The sequence below is a fragment of the Periplaneta americana genome, chromosome 1, assembly GCF_040183065.1.
Source record: "Periplaneta americana isolate PAMFEO1 chromosome 1, P.americana_PAMFEO1_priV1, whole genome shotgun sequence".
Taxonomy (NCBI): domain Eukaryota; kingdom Metazoa; phylum Arthropoda; class Insecta; order Blattodea; family Blattidae; genus Periplaneta; species Periplaneta americana.
This window is the reverse complement of record NC_091117.1, coordinates 52,570,584-52,589,596: the sequence shown is the minus strand read 5'-3', so window position 1 is coordinate 52,589,596 and position 19,013 is coordinate 52,570,584. Positions and strand designations below refer to the sequence as shown.

The 19,013-nt window shown below is 34.6% G+C and overlaps 1 protein-coding gene and 1 long non-coding RNA gene across 2 annotated transcripts in view; one reads left to right on the top strand and one right to left on the bottom strand.

The window, feature by feature from the left end:
* LOC138695364 (protein gooseberry-like) overlaps nt 1–19,013 on the bottom strand; it is a 213,486-nt gene that overhangs the window by 79,121 nt on the left and 115,352 nt on the right. The gene's annotated exons all lie outside the window — the stretch shown is intronic.
* The window catches only part of LOC138695375 (uncharacterized), a 112,505-nt gene that overhangs the window by 79,201 nt on the left and 14,291 nt on the right, over nt 1–19,013 (top strand). The window contains exon 2 of the long non-coding RNA XR_011331141.1: nt 6,754–6,809. This is a non-coding gene — a long non-coding RNA (uncharacterized lncRNA). The remainder of the gene's footprint in view (nt 1–6,753; nt 6,810–19,013) is intronic.

The window sequence follows — 19,013 nt, the reverse complement described above, 5'->3', positions numbered from 1 at the left end:
AAATGCCTGTTATTATTCGGTTGAGAAGCTTTTATCATCCAGTCTGCTGTCAAAAAATCTGGAAGTTACAATTTATAAAACAGTTATATTACCGGTTGTTCTGTATGGTTGTGAAACTTAGACTCTTACATTCAGAGAAGAGCAGAGGTTAAGGGTGTTTGAGAATAAGGTGCTTAGGAAAATATTTGGAGTTAAGAGGGATGAAGCTACAGGAGAATGGAGAAAGAACTGCACGCATTGTATTCTTCACCTGACATAATTAGGAACATTAAACCCAGACGTTTGAGATGGGCAGGGCATGTAGCACGTATGGACGATTCCAGAAATACATATAGAGTGTTAGTTGGAAGGCCGGAGGCAAAAAGACCTTTGGGGAGGCCGAGACGTAGATGGGAGGATAATATTAAAATGGATTTGAGGGAAGTGGGATATGATGGTAGAGACTGGATTGATGTTGCTCAGAATAGGGACCGATGATGGGCTTATGTGAGGACGACAATGAATCTCCGAGTTCCTTAAAAGCAATAATAATAATAATAATAATAATAATAATAATAATAATAATAATAATAATAATAATAATAATAATATAAAGCTACTATACATAAATTTAAACATTCACTGTTTTGTGTTACATAAAAACATAATTAAACTATTTTCTTTTTAAATTGGCACCAAAATTCACACTACCATGTCCCACATTCTCTACACCTTAGTCCAGGGGTTCCACTAAAGTAATGTGAGAGAAAGAGGGGGCCCACGTCATCAGAAAGGTAGTGTAGTGTTACAAACTACTCTTTTAAAGTCCGCCATTTTAGGTGTAAAGTAGCTAAGTCATTGTGTTTCGAAAAGGAAATGGCTATCTATGTTAATATAGACGTAAAGAAAAACAAAATGAATTTTTATAAAAAAAAATTCTTTAGGGTAGAAAAAGAAAACAAAAATGAACGGGTTTTCATACTGACGAGACCAGGTAAGACTTAAAAAATATCGGAAGCTGGTATCATTGACTTCTGTATCCTTGTTTATGGGGTTTTGATGGTTACTAAGAAGTGCCGAAATCGCAGTCATTCATTCCACGCGGTGTAGGAAGCGGCCTGGTCCGCCGCGCCTTGAGCCGCTGTTGCCGGGGCGGCTCGCGTTTGAAGCTCACACCCCGCACCGCAACATTTGTCCGCCCTCCCCCGCTGTAATTAATAACAGGAACGGCGTTCCCTCGAGCGGCTCGTGCACTCTTCGATTGTTGCGCTCCTCTGTTTTAACAATGAATCCAGGGCTGCCGCTACTCCCAATCTCGTGTTGCGCTAATATTTTTAATCGGTTCCGCATTACGCGTACTGTTGCAATATTAGAATCCCATCCGGCTAGGAGTGTATGTTCACAGCGTCTTCCTTCCTGTCATCTTTTTTTCCTTTTTACTTTTTTCTCTTTCCTTTCACCATATTACTCTTTTCTTCTTTTTAAAAATAGTCCTTTATTTCTATTTCTTCTTTTCCTGTCTAATTTTAATACATTCAACAACATTGCCATTGTAATCAAGACAGTACATTCTGCTCCTCATAATCAATATAGCCTAATTATATCAACATAAACACAATCATCGTCATCAGTACTTCATCATTTATTCTTACCAACATCAAGACATATCTATCTCCACCATTAATAGATTATATTCCCTTAATCAATATCATCAATATATCTCCATGATAAATATATAACAAACATAATATTATCAATAAATAAAAAATATGTTCCCAACATTAAAAATACCAAAGGCCTATATTCATATAAATATTGACGATGAGAATAATTATATTGATGATGAGAATAATTATATTGATGATGGGAATAATTATATTGATGATGAGAATAATTATATTGATGATGGGAATAATTATATTGATGATGGGAATAATTATGTTGATGATGAGAATAATTATATTGATGATGAGAATAATTGAGGGGTTTAGAACAAAAAGCAGGTAAGTGACATTATTAAAAAAAATGAGATAAGTGCGTGTTGTGATAGCCCAAAAGGATGTTTCTTTGGGATAAAATCAGGTAAGTGATCACACAGAGCAGTGCTGCTATATGGGCATCACCAAACTAGTGTTTAATATATCATTGCATGTAGAACTTTAACTGTAATTTCCTCAAAACTAGGTTTCCGTCACTTACCTGCTTTTTGTTCTAAGTCCCTCAATTATATTGATGATGAGAATAATTATATTGACGATGGCATAATTATATTGATGTTGAGAATAATTATATTGGTGAGGGAATAATTATATTGATGATGAGAATAATTATATTGACGATGGGAATAATTATATTGACGATGGGAATAATTATATTGACGATGGGAATAATTATATTGATGATGACAATAATTATATTGATGATGAGAATAATTATATTGACGATGGGAATAATCATATTGATGATGAGAATAATTATATTGACGATGGGAATAATTATATTGACGATGGGAATAATTATAGTGATGATTAGAATAATTATATTGACGATGGGAATAATTATATTGACGATGGGATAATTATATTGATGATGAGAATAATTATATTGATGATGAGAATAATTATATTGACGATGGGAATAATTAAATTGACGATGGGAATAATTATATTGATGATGAGAATAATTATATTGATGATGAGAATAATTATATTGACGATGGGAATAATTATATTGATGATGAGAATAATTATATTGACGATGGGAATAATTATATTGACGATGGGAATAATTATAGTGATGATGAGAATAATTATATTGACGATGGGAATAATTATATTGACGATGGGAATAATTATATTGATGATGAGAATAGTTATATTCATGATGAGAATAATTATATTGACGATGGGAATAATTATATTGATGATGAGAATAATTATATTGACGATGGGAATAATTATATTGACGATAAGAATAATTATATTGATTTTGGGAATAATTATATTGATGATGAGAATAATTATATTCATGATGAGAATAATTATATTCATGATGAGAATAATTATATTGATGATGGGAATAATTATATTAATGATGAGAATAATTATATTGATGATGAGAATAATTATATTGATGATGGGAATAATTATATTGATAAAGGTAAAAAGGTAAACAGGTATCCCCGTAACATGCCATGAAGGCACTTGGGGGGCATGGAGGTAGAGCCCCATGCTTTCCGTGACCTCGGCACTAGAATGAGGTGGTGTGGTCGGCACCACGCTCTGACCGCCTTTTACCTCCGGGAAAGACCCGATACTCAATTTTATAGGAGGCTGGGTGAACCTCGGGGCCGTTCTGAAAGTTTGGCAACGAGAAAAAATCCTGTCACCACCTGGGATCGAACCCCGGACCTTCCAGTCCGTAGCCAGCTGCTCTACATAATTATATTGATGATGAGAATAATTATATTGACGATGGGAATAATTATATTGACGACGGGAATAATTATATTGACGATGGGAATAATTATATTGACGACGGGGATAATTATATTGATGATGAGAATAATTATATTGATGATGAGAATAATTATAATGATGATGAGAATAATTATATTGACGATGGGAATAATTATATTGATGATGAGAATAATTATATTGACGATGGGAATAATTATATTGACGATGAGAATAATTATATTGATGACGAGAATAATTATATTGATGATGGGAATAATTATAGTGATGATGAGAATAATTATATTGACGATGGGAATAATTACAGTATATTGATGATGAGAATAATTATATTGATGATGGGAATAATTATATTGACGATGGGAATAATTATATTGACGATGGGAATAATTATATTGACGATGGGAATAATTATATTGACGATGGGAATAATTATATTGACGATGGGAATAATTATATTGACGATGGGAATAATTATATTGACGATGAGAATAATTATATTCACGATGAGAATAATTATATTGACGATGGGAATAATTATATTGACGATGGGAATAATTATATTGATGATGAGAATAATTATATTGATGATGAGAATAATTGTATTGACGATGGGAATAATTATATTGATGATGAGAATAAAATTATATTAATGATGAGAATAATTATATTGATGATGAAAATAAGTATATTGATGATGAGAATAATTATATTGATGATGGGAATAATTATATTGACGATGGGAATAATTATATTGACGATGGGGATAATTATATTGACGATGGAAATAATTATATTGATGATGAGAATAATTATATTGATGATGGGAATAATTATATTGACGATGAGAATAATTATATTGATGATGGGAATAATTATATTAAACATGGGAATAATTATATTGATGATGAGAATAATTATACTGACGATGGGAATAATTATATTGATGATGAGAATAATTATATTGACGATGGGAATAATTATATTGACGATGGGAATAATTATATTGACGATGGGCATAATTATATTGACGATGGGAATAATTATATTGACGATGGGAATAATTATATTGATGATGAGAATAATTATATTGACGATGGGAATAATTATATTGATGATGTGGATAATTATATTGATGATGAGAATAATTATATTGACGATGGGAATAATTATATTGACGATGAGAATAATTATATTGACGATGAGAATAATTATATTGACGATGGGAATAATTATATTGATGATGGGAATAATTATATTGATGATGAGAATAATTATATTGACGATGGGAATAATTATATTGATGATGAGAATAATTATATTGACGATGGGAATAATTATATTGACGATGGGAATAATTATATTGATATTGAGAATAATTATATCGATGAGAGAATAAGTAGGCCTATATTGATGATGGGAATAATTATAGTGATGATGAGAATAATTATATTGACGATGGGAATAATTATAGTGATGATGAGAATAATTATATTGATGACAGGAATAATTATATTGATGGTGGGAATAATAAAATTTTATTGATGAGACTAATTATATTGATGATGGGAATAGCTATATTGATAATGAGAATAATTAAATTGATAATGAGAATAATTATGTTTATGATGAAAATAATTATATTGATGAAGGCAATAAATATTGATGATAGGAATAATTATATTGATGATGAAAATATGTATGTTGATGATGGCAATATTTATATTGATGAGAATAATTATAATGATGAGAATAATTATATTGATAATGGGAATAATTATATTGCTATATCATTGTGAATATATTCACATAATTAATATATCCTCACCCTCAGTTTACTCTGTGCCCAACATTAATATAGTCATAATCTAATATAACGCCGTCATCAATATACCCCTATCATCAATAAATTTTAATCATAATTATACACCATCTGTCAATATATTTTCATATTCCAATTATATAACTTTCGTCATCATCAGTATATCCCCATAAATATTATATTCCTATCATCAATATATTTCAACCATAAATATAATTTTACCCATCGTCAATGTATTTCCATCATCGATATAATACTCGAATATCAACAGTATATTTCCATTATAAATATATTCTCTATCATCATCAATATAATAATTCCCATCATCAATATAATTATTTTCATCGTCAATATTATTATTCCCATCATCAATATAATTATTCTCATCATCAATATAATTATTTTCATCGTCAATATATCCTCGAGCATCATCAATATAATTATTCCCATCGCCAATATAATTATTTCCATCACGAATATAATTATTCCCATTATCAATATATCCTCATCACCAATATATCCTCTGGCTTCATCAATATATTTTCATTACCAATATAATAAATTCTCATCGGAAATATATCCGCATCATCAATATATCCTCGAACATCATCAATACATTTCCATAATCAATATAATTGTATTAGGCCTATTCCCATCTTCAGTAGACATCTGCTCCCTTCATCAATATACACTATCTCCATCACTGATATATCCACATGATCAATATACTCCTTTATTACCATAGCCATAACCATGATTATAACTTAATATCCCCATCGTCATCAAAATATCCCCATCCTCGTTCTAGCTCTTGAATCTGAGGTTGTGGGCCTTTGATTTTAAAGAGCGATGAAATCCTTCGCACGGATTCCTCCGAATGGGAAATAAAGCTGGCCAGAGTGGGTCGTAATTTTAGTTTACGTAAAGGAATCCTTTCAGATAGAGGACTCCACATGTAGGCTACATTAGAATTTCGACACTCACCACCTTTGTAGGTGGAAGCATCGTTAAATAAAATACATATTGGGCTAATACTACAATACGACGATTTAAACAGCCTCAGTGTTGCAAATTTCGTTCACGTTGTATTATTTTTGCTGCACATCGGAAAGAAAATTTGAGAATTATGCAACAACCGGTGAAGCTTTTTAGGCCTATTTTAATATTATATTCAGGTTACTGACTCTTGCTCCTGAGCCATTTTGTTATAGACCTATGTGAAGAAGTGGAAGTTAATTTGCATGCCTATACTTCCTTCATCGTATTATATTTCTGTGGCGTACGTACCCGTGTTCTGTGTAAAATCGTATTCTTTAAAGTTCGAGATTTTAAACCTAATAGAGACAGGATATTTTGATTGCCATGTAGCATGGTCGCTGTACCAGTCTCGGATTCTAAGGAAAAAGAAGTGAACACTTCGTATTTTCAATAGCAATAACACTGAAGCATTAACACAAGTTTCTTCTTTCTTCTCAGTACACACCAAGGAATGGATATGCATGCCAGACTTTATGGATTGAAGACATCATAATGTAAGTGGAAATTTAATTTGAAAACTGTTTCGGGTTGTCACTCTATATATTCAGGTTTGCAATAGAAAATATGTAAATTTTAATTTATGTTCCTCAGCATACTATAGGCCTACTTACAGAATTAATTGATTGTCTACAAAAAATGTAAATATTTTAATTTTTTCATCATCACGATGAATAGGCTAAACCTTAACTTCGTATTGTTAACTAGTAAGTTTTACGTACAAAATTTGTTAATATATTATGATGATTTAATACTGCAGAGAAACTCTGATGTTGTAAGTTGTAGGCTGCGGTGTAAAGTCGAATGTAATTCCTGCGTTGTGTGCCTGGAAGAATTAGTCCTAACTTTCTAATAAATTCGAATTCATAAAAACATAGGCCCTACATGTGGTCATCAGAATTCTATAGCCCGTGTTTGACGAATTAGTCACTTATTTTCCTAATCGATATCTACCCGAGAATTTCGAATTTCCGGATATAACTGCAAAAAGTATTCAGTTCTTTTAGGAACGATTTTGGAATGAAATCATTTTTCACTAGTCTACAAACATGTTGTGATACGCGAAAAGTTTCAGTTTATACAGTTCCGACAGAATGATCTCTCTTGCTTGAATTGGCCGCTGCATAGGTTTCTTGATATTTGCGCTTGAGTGGCATATATCTTTGAGCAGCACAAGCCATGCCATTTTGGCTTTTTCACTTCAAAATTTTCTAGAGCTTCTTCAGTGGAGCAGCATAACCCGGAGTGAGACAAGTGGCCAACAGGCTTGGAGCTCACATATTCAGTTTCTTTCAGTCCCGAAGCCCTTGCGATGACGCGTTTTGCGAACCTTTTAAATTTCTCCTCCCACTTCTCCTCTTTCAATTCAATTCACCATGCCATTTCAGTTACCATCATGGCGTGGACAAGTGAACATTGTGCATTTCTTATTGAAGCATAGGCCTATTTTAAAAAAATGTGGGTGACTGTGTGATTACAATACAGCGACAATTTCGTACCCATTTTATAGATAGGTCGTCACGAAATAATTCATGATTAGAAAACCATAGGCTCCTGTTATGGGAGAGAAATTTCAGACAAGAGGTTCAACTTTCAAACAGAAGTCGTCCGGTAGATGCCGCAAAGTTCGGACTCCGGTGAATATCGAAACAGTCAGACATGCTGTTACCACTTCTCCACGATGTTCAGCCATTGAACATGCTCTGGCATTGGGAATATCTGATTAGAGTGTCTGACGAATCTTACACCTAGATCTCAAGTTCCATCCCTACAAAGTTATGGTGGCTCAGGAATTTCCGCAACGTGGCTGGCTCAACAGTCAAGACGCTTGCGAAACCATATATTGGTAAATGAATAATTTCAAGGAAAAATTGTTCCGGGGCCGGGTATTGATCCCGGAACAATTTTTCCTTGAAATTATTCAAACCTGCTTTACAGGGAGCTACTGAAAGCCAGATTTGTATCATATTGGTAAATGTTTCAGGCGATACTGTTGTGCTTTGTGGTCCGTAGTGACCAAGATCATTTCCATTTGTCGGGCTGCGTCAACAAACAAACCCTTCAGTATTGGGCCCAAGAAAATCCTCGAGAAATGCATCAGCGACTTCTCCACAGCGAGTGAGTTACTGCTTGGTGTGCTGTTGCATAATTTGATATAATAGAGCCATACTTTTTGAGGAATAAGGACGTACGTGTCTGTTTCAGGGATATATGGCTTGTGAGGGCAAACATTTGGACGATATTATCTTTAAAACAAAGTCAAAATGGCAAGCATTCTTCTGTAAGATGGTAAAATAAATTTTGAATAGAATCTATGTTGCTCTTTTATTTATGTTTCGAATTGGGGAGATCATTCTGCCGGACCCTGTTTTTCATATGGCTTTTATTACCGAAACACAGGATTGCTTGTGACAAGTGTATTCGAATTTCTCTACCCTCTTTAAATGTAAGTTATTGGTACTTTATGGACTGTTTTCAACATTTCCTTCATAAATGATACAACATTTCATTCATTTATCCGCTAATCTCCTTACTCCACCTTCCTTTTCAGCCGCCCATCTAGAGTTTCAATTTTCACTCAGCCACAACAAAATTGAAAGTGGGCCAAGCGCCATTTATCAAAAACGGAGAAAGCAAGGGTTAAAAATTAAGTGAATACCATAGTTTAATAAAGATTGACATATCATTTAGTTTTAATGTGTATACTTTATATTACTTGCTAGGCTATATGTTTCCATTGAATTCTGGTGATAACTTCATTTTAACCCTTGTTTTCTACGGTTTTAGTAAATGGCGCTTGGCCCACTATGGTTCTGAACCCTTGAATTATAACCACTTATCCATCTGCCTTCCCTCTCGCATAGGTCTACATGTCCTCTCACTCACTCTCTTACTCTCTATTCAACCATCTATCGCCCCTCCAAACATTTTTTATCTATAAGCCATTCAGTCACTCATTTACCCACTCATCCATTCACTCACCTGACAGCCGTCTACCCATCTATTCACTCACTCACTCACCCATCCACCATCTATTCACTCAGCAACCCGCTTTTCTCACTCATCTATTCACTTATCCATATAGCGACCCAGCTATCCACTCATCACCCTGGAAGAAAAAGGTTAGGAATTGAAATTCCATTGAAATAAAGATCAGAGAACTTAAGCCTAAGAAATGAATCTGATGACATCATAAGATGACTGAAATGTGATTAATGTTTTCCACCGTGCTTACGAGTAATTATTAAGCTGTGGTAACTGAAAGTAACTAATGTTTCTTTTACATTTTCGGTAAACATGCTGTAATAACAAATTATTCCATATAATATCACGATTTATTGATCTGTTTGTCTGAAATGGTAATATTTTTGTGTGTTGTTTTCCTACATTTTTGTTTGAAATAAATGTTTGTTTCAACATGTGAAGTTAATTTCTATCATTCTGTACATACAGGGCTTTCATTTCAAAACTTCCCAGTCTAAATAACTAATTATTTAAATTGAATTCGATTTAAACAAAAAAACATGTCAATTTAGGTATTGAGGGGGAAGTCTGAAACCAGGCGTAATTGCATTTTATATTTCATTACCCCCCCCCATAGCTCCCCCTACTTCGAAATTTCAAATGGCACTCCTATATTTTTATATTTAAATGTGAAAGAGTGTTCAATTGTTTATACACTTCATTAATTTGTTTTCGCATTTTTTGTTTTCTTTCGCCTCCTGGAAACCTGTATTGTTGTTGTTGATTAGAGCTGAAGAGAATAAAGCTACAGAAACGTATTGAGCATTTTTAGCAATGGTTGTGTTTGTGTATTAAATTATTTTAAAATGGAGTATAACTTTCAAGAGAGAACATAAATCATCCTTACTGATTAAATTTAGGAAAGTACACAACGTAAGCTGTGTTTTCATCATACAATCAACTGATAATAACAAAAATACAGGTTGCCAGGCGACGATAGAAAACAAAACATGCGAAAACAAATGAATTAGGTGTATAAACAATTGAATGCTCTTTCATATTTAAGTATAAAAATATAGGAGTGCCATTTGAAATTTCAAAGTGGGGCTGGCTAGGGGTGGGGGTGAGATCTAAAATACAATTAAGCCTGGTTTCAGACTTCTCCCTCAATATCTAAATTGACGTGTTTTTTGTTTAAATTTAATTCAATTTAAATAATTAGTTATTTAGACTGGAAAGTTTTGAAATGAAAGCCCTGTATATAGTCTAGTGTTTTATTAACGCCTAGATGACAAATTTACTAAATTTTGAATTTATATTGCACTCGGTAATGTCGACCATATTTGTGGTCTATGTCGGTTACAATTTATCGAAGAAAACAATCGCGATAATACTATCGATAGTTAAAGTTTGACCATCGAGCATCACTAGAGTGATGATAGAGCTAATAAGTTGAATAGGACAGTAAATTGACTGCTAGGTCCTAACACACAAAAGTTTTGTGACACTTTAACGATAAAGTTCAATTCTACTTGTCATATCCATGGTTAGAATCATCCACGAGTAGTTACTAAAGTTTATGTGAAAATTTAAAAAATGGTCATACAGCAGGTTGGAATAAGAAAGATCGGCTATGCACCTAATTACAGTGCCAGAGTAGCAGCTAGAGCTAGACTCTTGCAAGTTTACAGTGACAAGTACCGAGAATTGGGGCCGTCCGCCACGGCGTGCTGCAGGAGGGCGTGAACCTCATGACAGTCAGTGTTTTTATAGCGGGGTGGAATCGTGCTTGAAAGGGGTAACGGGAGTGCAGATGCCACACAGGCCGCTGTCTTCTAATAACCTGTAATCAGCTCGCGCGGCTACTGGCGGCCGCTTGATTGCGCGCGTCTGAATTATGCGGCTCATTTGCATCAGTGCTCTACAGCGTGCCCCCGAATTCCAGGCCGGAGTGACTGTGCCAGCAGTAGTACTCTAACACGTAACTGGCCGATATTACAAGTAATCGTACTGACGCCGAAAAATCTTCGTTGCCAAAAAGTAGACCTATGCTTAAGTAATAAAATGATTAGGTTTGTATTTCATTTTCATTTAATTACTGTTATTTTTTTTTTTTTTTTTTGCTGTATTTGACATCGCTGAAACTTCGAAAGTTAAGATGATTTATGATATGTTTATAAACGATAATCTTACTAGAGATTTTGATTTATCTAGAGAAAAAAAAATCGGGTGGGATAAGGGGACATTATGGTGAAATAATGGTGCAAAATTAAGAAAATCCACTTAAAAATTTGTGACTCTCTATCTAGGCCAAGGTCAAGAAGCTAATTAATTTATGTTCCCGTGATTATTTTGAAGCTTTCGAGCTAATATAATCTAAAAATTGTGAAAATTGTGATGCAAGAAACCTTTTTTAGTGATGTCAATGTAGAATACATTTAAAACATATCATTTCAAAATTATTAGCCCTAATGGCACCAAATTTTGCACTGATGACAGTATTGTAGACATGTATATGTAGTTTAAAATTCATAAATTTTGGATGAAAATTGTAAAAGATTTGAAACTCACATAAGTGTCCTCTTAATTGATTTTACACGATTAGAAGGAATAAAGTACTCTAATAAAATAAAATATTAATTGATTTACTAAATTTCTATTTAACTAATGTTAGCGTCACCAAAACGTTTGGACCAAGCCGACATTTTCAGTTGACTTTCTATGCGGTAAACAAATGACGATCGCAAAGAATGTTTTATAGTACCGCAAAGAATTTGCAGTTTGAAATGTTGGCAAGCAAAGAAACAAATGGTAGGGAGGTAATAAAAACAGAAGAAAGTATAAAAAGATTACAAGAAATAAAGTACTCGAATACAATAAAATAGATATTAACTTACTAAAATTCCATTTCACTAATGTTACGTTCACCAAACGTTTGAACGGAACCGCTATTTTCAGTCGACTGTCTATGCGTGAAACAAATGACGGTCGCAAAGCATGTTTTATAATACCGTAAAGAATTTACAGTTTGAAATGTTGGCAAACAAAGAAACAAATGCTAGGAAAGTGATAAAAAAAACAAGCAAATGCTAGGGAAGCGATAAAAATAAAAGCCAGGGAAGTGATAAAATTGTGTGATAAGTAGACTTCGTTGAATTGCCACACGCAGCATGCAATCAGGTTGCCTATGTACAGTAGTATAGAGGAGGTGAGCGACCGCCCGGTCTCGTAGTATAAGCAGTTCATGTTAAGAGTTGTGACCGGTCCAAATAGATAGAGCAGCTACAGCTAATGTATACCTATGTAAGCACTTGTTTTTGCATTACTGTGATTGGAATAGTCAAAGCTTAACATTTGTTCAGTGCAGACAAGAATTCAATCAAACATATTACAATGAGAGTGTTGCTGTTCCAAATAATTGCCCCTGGAATACCCTTACCCCCGCAGCCAGTCTTGATCCGTTGGAGAACGTGGTTGGATGCTGTTAATTATTATGCAGAACATTACGGCAAAATAATGGAGGTAATTGATGCATTGAATAGCACAGACAGTTCCGCTGTTGCAGCTGTAAAATCATTGCCTTCGAAACAGCTATTGGAAGATATTCTGTTCATTGATTCTAATTTTAAAATCGTGTCCAAAAGCATCATCCTGTTAGAAGCCCTTAATATAATGTGATAAAGTATCACAAACCGTTATCCAAAATAACAATTCACTAATTTCAGAAAAAGTTAAATGTAAGTTGAGAAACATTATTGCTAAAAATTCTGCCTATTCACAACTTCGTATTATAAATGATGTACTATCAGGTCACGACAAGACATCTGAAGTTGGTGTACTAAAAAGTAGTGACTTTCCGTTCTTCAAATATGCACCTATTACATCGTGTAATGTTGAACGTACATTTTCCCAAAATAAAAACTGTTTAAGTGACCATCGGAGGAGGTTCACTTTGCAGTCGCTCAAAATGTACGTAACTTTTCACTGCAATGCACATATTCAAGGATGATGTATCTTACATTAAATTTTAAGAGTTAATATATCTCACTACAAAATAATTGTGTATTTACATGTTTAGACATTTCCTACTTCAATGATCATTCATTATATTTCTTGAATGCAGGGTACAGGTTTTATTGTAACCGCAGTATACTGCTCAGTGTTTACATTAGAGGCATACTCCACACGTTGCACGTCCCCTTCTCATACAGTCTATACCGCGTGTGCAGTAAACCTTGCGATTCTCGTGGCAATTCCACGAAGTCTAGTGATAAGCAACCATGACCGGTCGAAATACGTCCTTTCGTACCGTTTTATTGGTCAAAAGTACAGTAGTATGACGTAGTAAAAGTGTAATAATCAATAATCCCCGAAAAATGACATCTTGCATTTGTATCTGTTTTATCTCTTTTTCATGTTATATGCAATTCTATGTTTTTTAAAACAATATCTTTACTGTCTATTGTAATTGGGGCTTTGCCCTGTTATAGACAAATAAATAAATACATAAGTACATAAATAAATAAATACATAAATAAATAAATAAATAAATAAATTAATTAATTAACAATGTAAAGATATTGAAAAATCCATATAAAATCTAAAATATCTCAAAACTCTTATGTGATACAGCAATTCCGAAAGCCTTTTCGAATTCTAAACCAAAAATTTATATGAATTTATTTATCACACACCAGATGCAAAATGGCTGTTAACCAGTGTAATGTACACATAAAATTAATTTCAATAAATTAGCGTTGTAAATGTAGATTTTATGCGCCGTTTTTAATACCTAATTACTTCCCGCCCATCCTGTATGTAACTGATCAACGTTTAAGATGACGGAAAAAGACATTTATTTTCCTGGGAGATGATCGAATGCATGAAGTAGGCCTGTCACAACAAGTATCTCATGAAAACGAAAGCGAACGTACATATCGGATGGGACTAGAATTTCAGGGCATTCTGTACACAAGACAGCCTCATTACACCTCGAGCTGTCATAAATTAATTTACAAGTTTATATTCAATTAATACCGTTCAAATATTTCACGGTGTAATTATAGAGGAGCGAGCATCAGTATGCGGAGACCAGCAGGGCCAGCGGACTACTGGCGGCTCCAAGCTACAGGTGGACAGGAGCTCTGTGTCACTTTCGAAACTCTCGGTTCACCTGTGGAGTATTTTTGTAACTGACATTGCCATACGAAGGATGTTTGTTAACTTTCAATTTAGGCCTTATTGATTTATCCACGTAATTTGATTATCACAATATTGTGTGAGGTGTTATTCCAGTATTACAGGCTGAAAAGAAATGCTGAAGTTTGTATTGCGAGTATATACAAAAATATGCTGATAAGTAGGACAGCCGTGGCGAAAATGTGATCGTGCGCCGAGACACTGTGTAGCCTGCAACGTGCATAGCGCTATGGAGGGAGGTGAACACTCGAAGGGGAAGTGAAGCAACTGTCTGACTTATTAACGGATTTTCATTTTCCTTACGTCAAGCACTTAAATATAATTTTATACAGTACAAGGCTACAAACTAATGTGTAGTACGTGTAACGAAGAAAGAAATGAACAAGAAAACATAGGACACATTATCACAACCTGAAATTAATTGTCTTCATAATGTCTCTGCAACAAAGTTTCAAAATTAGGAATTATGTCACTGCCAGTCGTAGTTGATCACGAAGGTGTTTGTCTGTCAGTTGTGATCTAAATTAGGTTTTTACTATTTTCACTGCTGAAAATAATTTTTCACAAACGTAAGTTGTAGTGAACATGACTTCAACAGAGCAAGCGAAAGAACGAAGCTACGGATATTTATTTATTGAAAAGTTCGACATTTGTCAAGTTCTTACATCTAGCTTTCATTTAACACCACGTTGTAAATCTGTGAGTTTAAATTGAAGATCTAACCGCATTATTATACGTCTGCTGGAAAAGGATCGATGTACAGAGATGATGATGATGATGATAATAATAATAATAATAATAATAATAATAATAATAATAGAGTTGGCTTCATAGACTCTTTTAGACAGCAGTGGTACCAACATCTGATGGGAATGGACATAAACCGCACTCCTGTACAGATGTTCCTATATCAACCAGTTGGTAGAAGGGATCTTGGCAGGCCCAGAAAGAGATGGAGAGAACAGTTCTGATTTCTTGGAAATGGAACAGGACTAAGGGCCTAAACCATGATGATGATGATGATGATGATGATACTTAACCTTTTAATATTTCATGAGTAACATGTATAATGTCGTTTTATGTTATACAACCGTTTTCCTCATAATACTTGTGAACAAATCATACATTTAATATTCTCATCACATTGGCAGCAAAAAAATACGTCCTCCCATCCTACTTGCAACTTTCGTTTTTGTAGAGGTACATGGTTTCGAGAGAGACATTGCGACGATACGCCACTCACAGGTCAGAAACAAATACAAATGGAACGGAGTTTGACTCCAGTGAGTGAGAGGGTGGGAGTTGGGGGAGGTAGGAAGCAAGAGGAATGCATAGCTATCATTGCGAGCCACAATGTGCTCGCGAGTCACATTTTCGCCACGGCTGGTGTAGGATGATGTGTTTTCGTAGTGTACTGCAACGATAAAGAAATTCATTGCGAACGATTCTCTCACCTACGGGTAGGTCTACATACAGTGCATACCGTACAAGACGAAACCAGGCTGGTTACCGAGTTAGTCGCTTGTAACTGAGATGAACAAATCTAACTGCCGCTCTCGCTCGCTGTGTTCGTTGCATTTATCTTTCGAGTCTCGTTTCGTAACTCTCGTGCGCTTCAGGTCTTGCTCATCATTCTCGAAATAGCACTTGGTAGACGTGGAAAGATTTCGTAACTTTGAATAACATACATAATTGAAATAAATAACATTAGAGATGTTTAATTGATACAAAAAGGCAAAACAAAACAGTTCATAGTTATCAAAATGTTATAAACAAGAAAACTAATGAGGTCAACATTGAACATTCTTTAGCGAATTTATGTTAAATTGCTGATAGACAGAGGAAGATATAATAATAATAATAATAATAATAATAATAATAATAATAATAGTGATAATAATAATAATAATAATAATAATAATAATAATAATAATAATACGTTTCCAATTCACTGTGGGCTAAAGCAAGGAGATGCACTATTACCTTTACTTTTTAACTTTGCTCTAGAGCAGCGGTTCCCAAGCTTTTTCAGCCACGGAGCCCTTTTTGAAGCAAAAGTTTCTCGTGGAGCCCCAAGAAATGTTTACTTTTTAGTTTTATGTATCTACGTTCAATGAATCATATTTCACACGATACGTAAACGGAAGTATGAATATATATATATATATATATATATATATATATATATATACAGAGTGATTTATATAGAACTGACACATTTCTTTCTTTAATTATTCCGTTGAAAATTCATTCAGTGACCCAATTTTAGCACCGAATTAAGCAGAATGTTCTGGAGTTTCGATTCCTTGTCACTAGATGCGCAGATGTATATGTTTTATTCCTATTGTTGGCAGCACTAGATGCGCAGATGTTTATGTTTTATTCCTATTGTTGGCAGCTGTTTTCGACATTTTGTGTCAACGTGAAAATGCAGTACACATTAAATCAACGACTCTTTACGTGAACTCACAGAACTCACGCCATTGGGCCATCGAAAATCCACATGTCATCCATGAAGCACCTATGCACCCGGTTAAAATCGGAGTTTGGTGCGCAATATCCGCACAGAGAATAGTGGGGCCAATTGTTTTTAACCAGACTGTGAACACTGCAGCGTACCGACTGATTTTCATGGAGTTTGTTGAGCAACTGGACGATGTAGAGCTGAGTCAAGGATATTTTCAGCAAGATGGCGCTACATTCCATACATCAAATGAATCCATGGAACTAATTGCAAGTTTCTTTGACGACCAAATAATTTCCAGGAACCTGTGGCCACCGAGATCTTCGGATTTAACAACGCCGGACTTCTTTCTATGGGGTTACTTAAAAGACAGGGTTTACGCCACACGTCCCCAGACATTGGACGATCTGAAGCACAACATCACACAGGAGATTCAAGCTATTGACAACAGAGTCCTCCAACGAGTGGCCAGTAACATGGAACGACGTGTTGAGTTGTGCCTTATGCAGGATGGAGGACATTTTCAACATTTGCTATAGAGGTAAATAATCTCCCAAAATTTCTCTACATTTAGGTATAATAAGTTGTCACTAGCACAATTCGTTTTGAAACACTTAATGAAAGAAATGTGTCAGTTTTATATAAATCACTCTGTATATAAAGGAAACAATAGTAAATAAGTACTGGATATAATTTATTTAAATCTACAAAATGATATTAACACGTAGTTAAGATATTTAAAAAATGTTACAATGTAACATGTACACCCGAAGTTGTTAAATTGTTATGTTTTATTTAACGACGCTCGCAACTGCAGAGGTTATATCAGCGTCGCCGGATGTGCCGGAATTTTGTCCCGCAGGAGTTCTTTTACTTGCCAGTAAATCTACTGACATGAGTCTGTCGCATTTAAGCACACTTAAATGCCATCGACCTGGTCCGGGATCGAACCCGCAACCTTGGGCATAGAAGGCCAGACCTATACCAACTCGCCAACCAGGTCGACCCACCCGAAGTTAATGTGAAGAATGTGCCTGTTTCTTGCGACAGAGTTCGTCAATGTCCGGTGTCATAGAAGTCAGTTGAAGACGTATATCGTCTTCTGTCTCCAAACAAATTCGATATTTTGTTTTTGTAGCCGTGTACCTCGAAAAGGTCGTTTCACTGACGTATACAGTACCAAAAGGCAGTGAGAGAAATTTAGCTTTTGAACTTAATATCAAAAGACCCTCCCCTAACATAGCCCAAAATTTCGGAAATGGTTTGCTTTTAAATTATGCCTGACAGTGACTGTTCGAAACTATGTCTATAAGGACCTCATATCTGAAGCAGTGAGGGCTGCTGGTTTTGACATCACTGGAAATGGATCTACAAGCCACTCATATTTCTTTATAATCGATTCCTGAGTGTCCCTTGGAAATTATGAATTCATATTTTGAAGCAAATTGTCAAGGTGTTCTTTCAGTATTGCTATGAATGAGACATTTATTGTTATGTTATTTTCTTCTATAAAGTTTGAAGTCAATGAGAAACGTAAGATCCTTATTGTCGACGCTTTCTATGTAGAACGCTATCTTTTTCTTCAGTGTGACAATTTCGTCATCAGCATCGAATATAATCTTCCGTTTACCTTGTATGTATGTGCTGAATTCATTTTTGAAAAAGTCTGCCAAGTAACATAATTTGTACAACCATTCCTGATCATTCAAATAATCTGCTAGCAAACTGTTCTGGTAATTCGAAAGTGAATGAACTTCCGTTCGAAGTTCATGTAATCGGGACAACGCTTTACCGCGCGACAACCATCGCACTTCTGTGTGTAATATTACTAACAATGACTTGTGTAAGCTACCCATATCTTCACACAGGATTTTAAGTAGTTTACACTGCGAAGGTCGTGCCTTAACAAAGTTGATAATTTTGACGGCTTTGTCTAGTACCTGATTTAATAAGCTGGCATTTTTTCGTTGCGAGGACGTGTTGGTATAGTACACAGTGACTACTTGTTCAGTTTTTTAAATTTTCTTGATCCTTGTAACAGCGCCAGCAACAGGACCTACCATGGCCTTTGCGC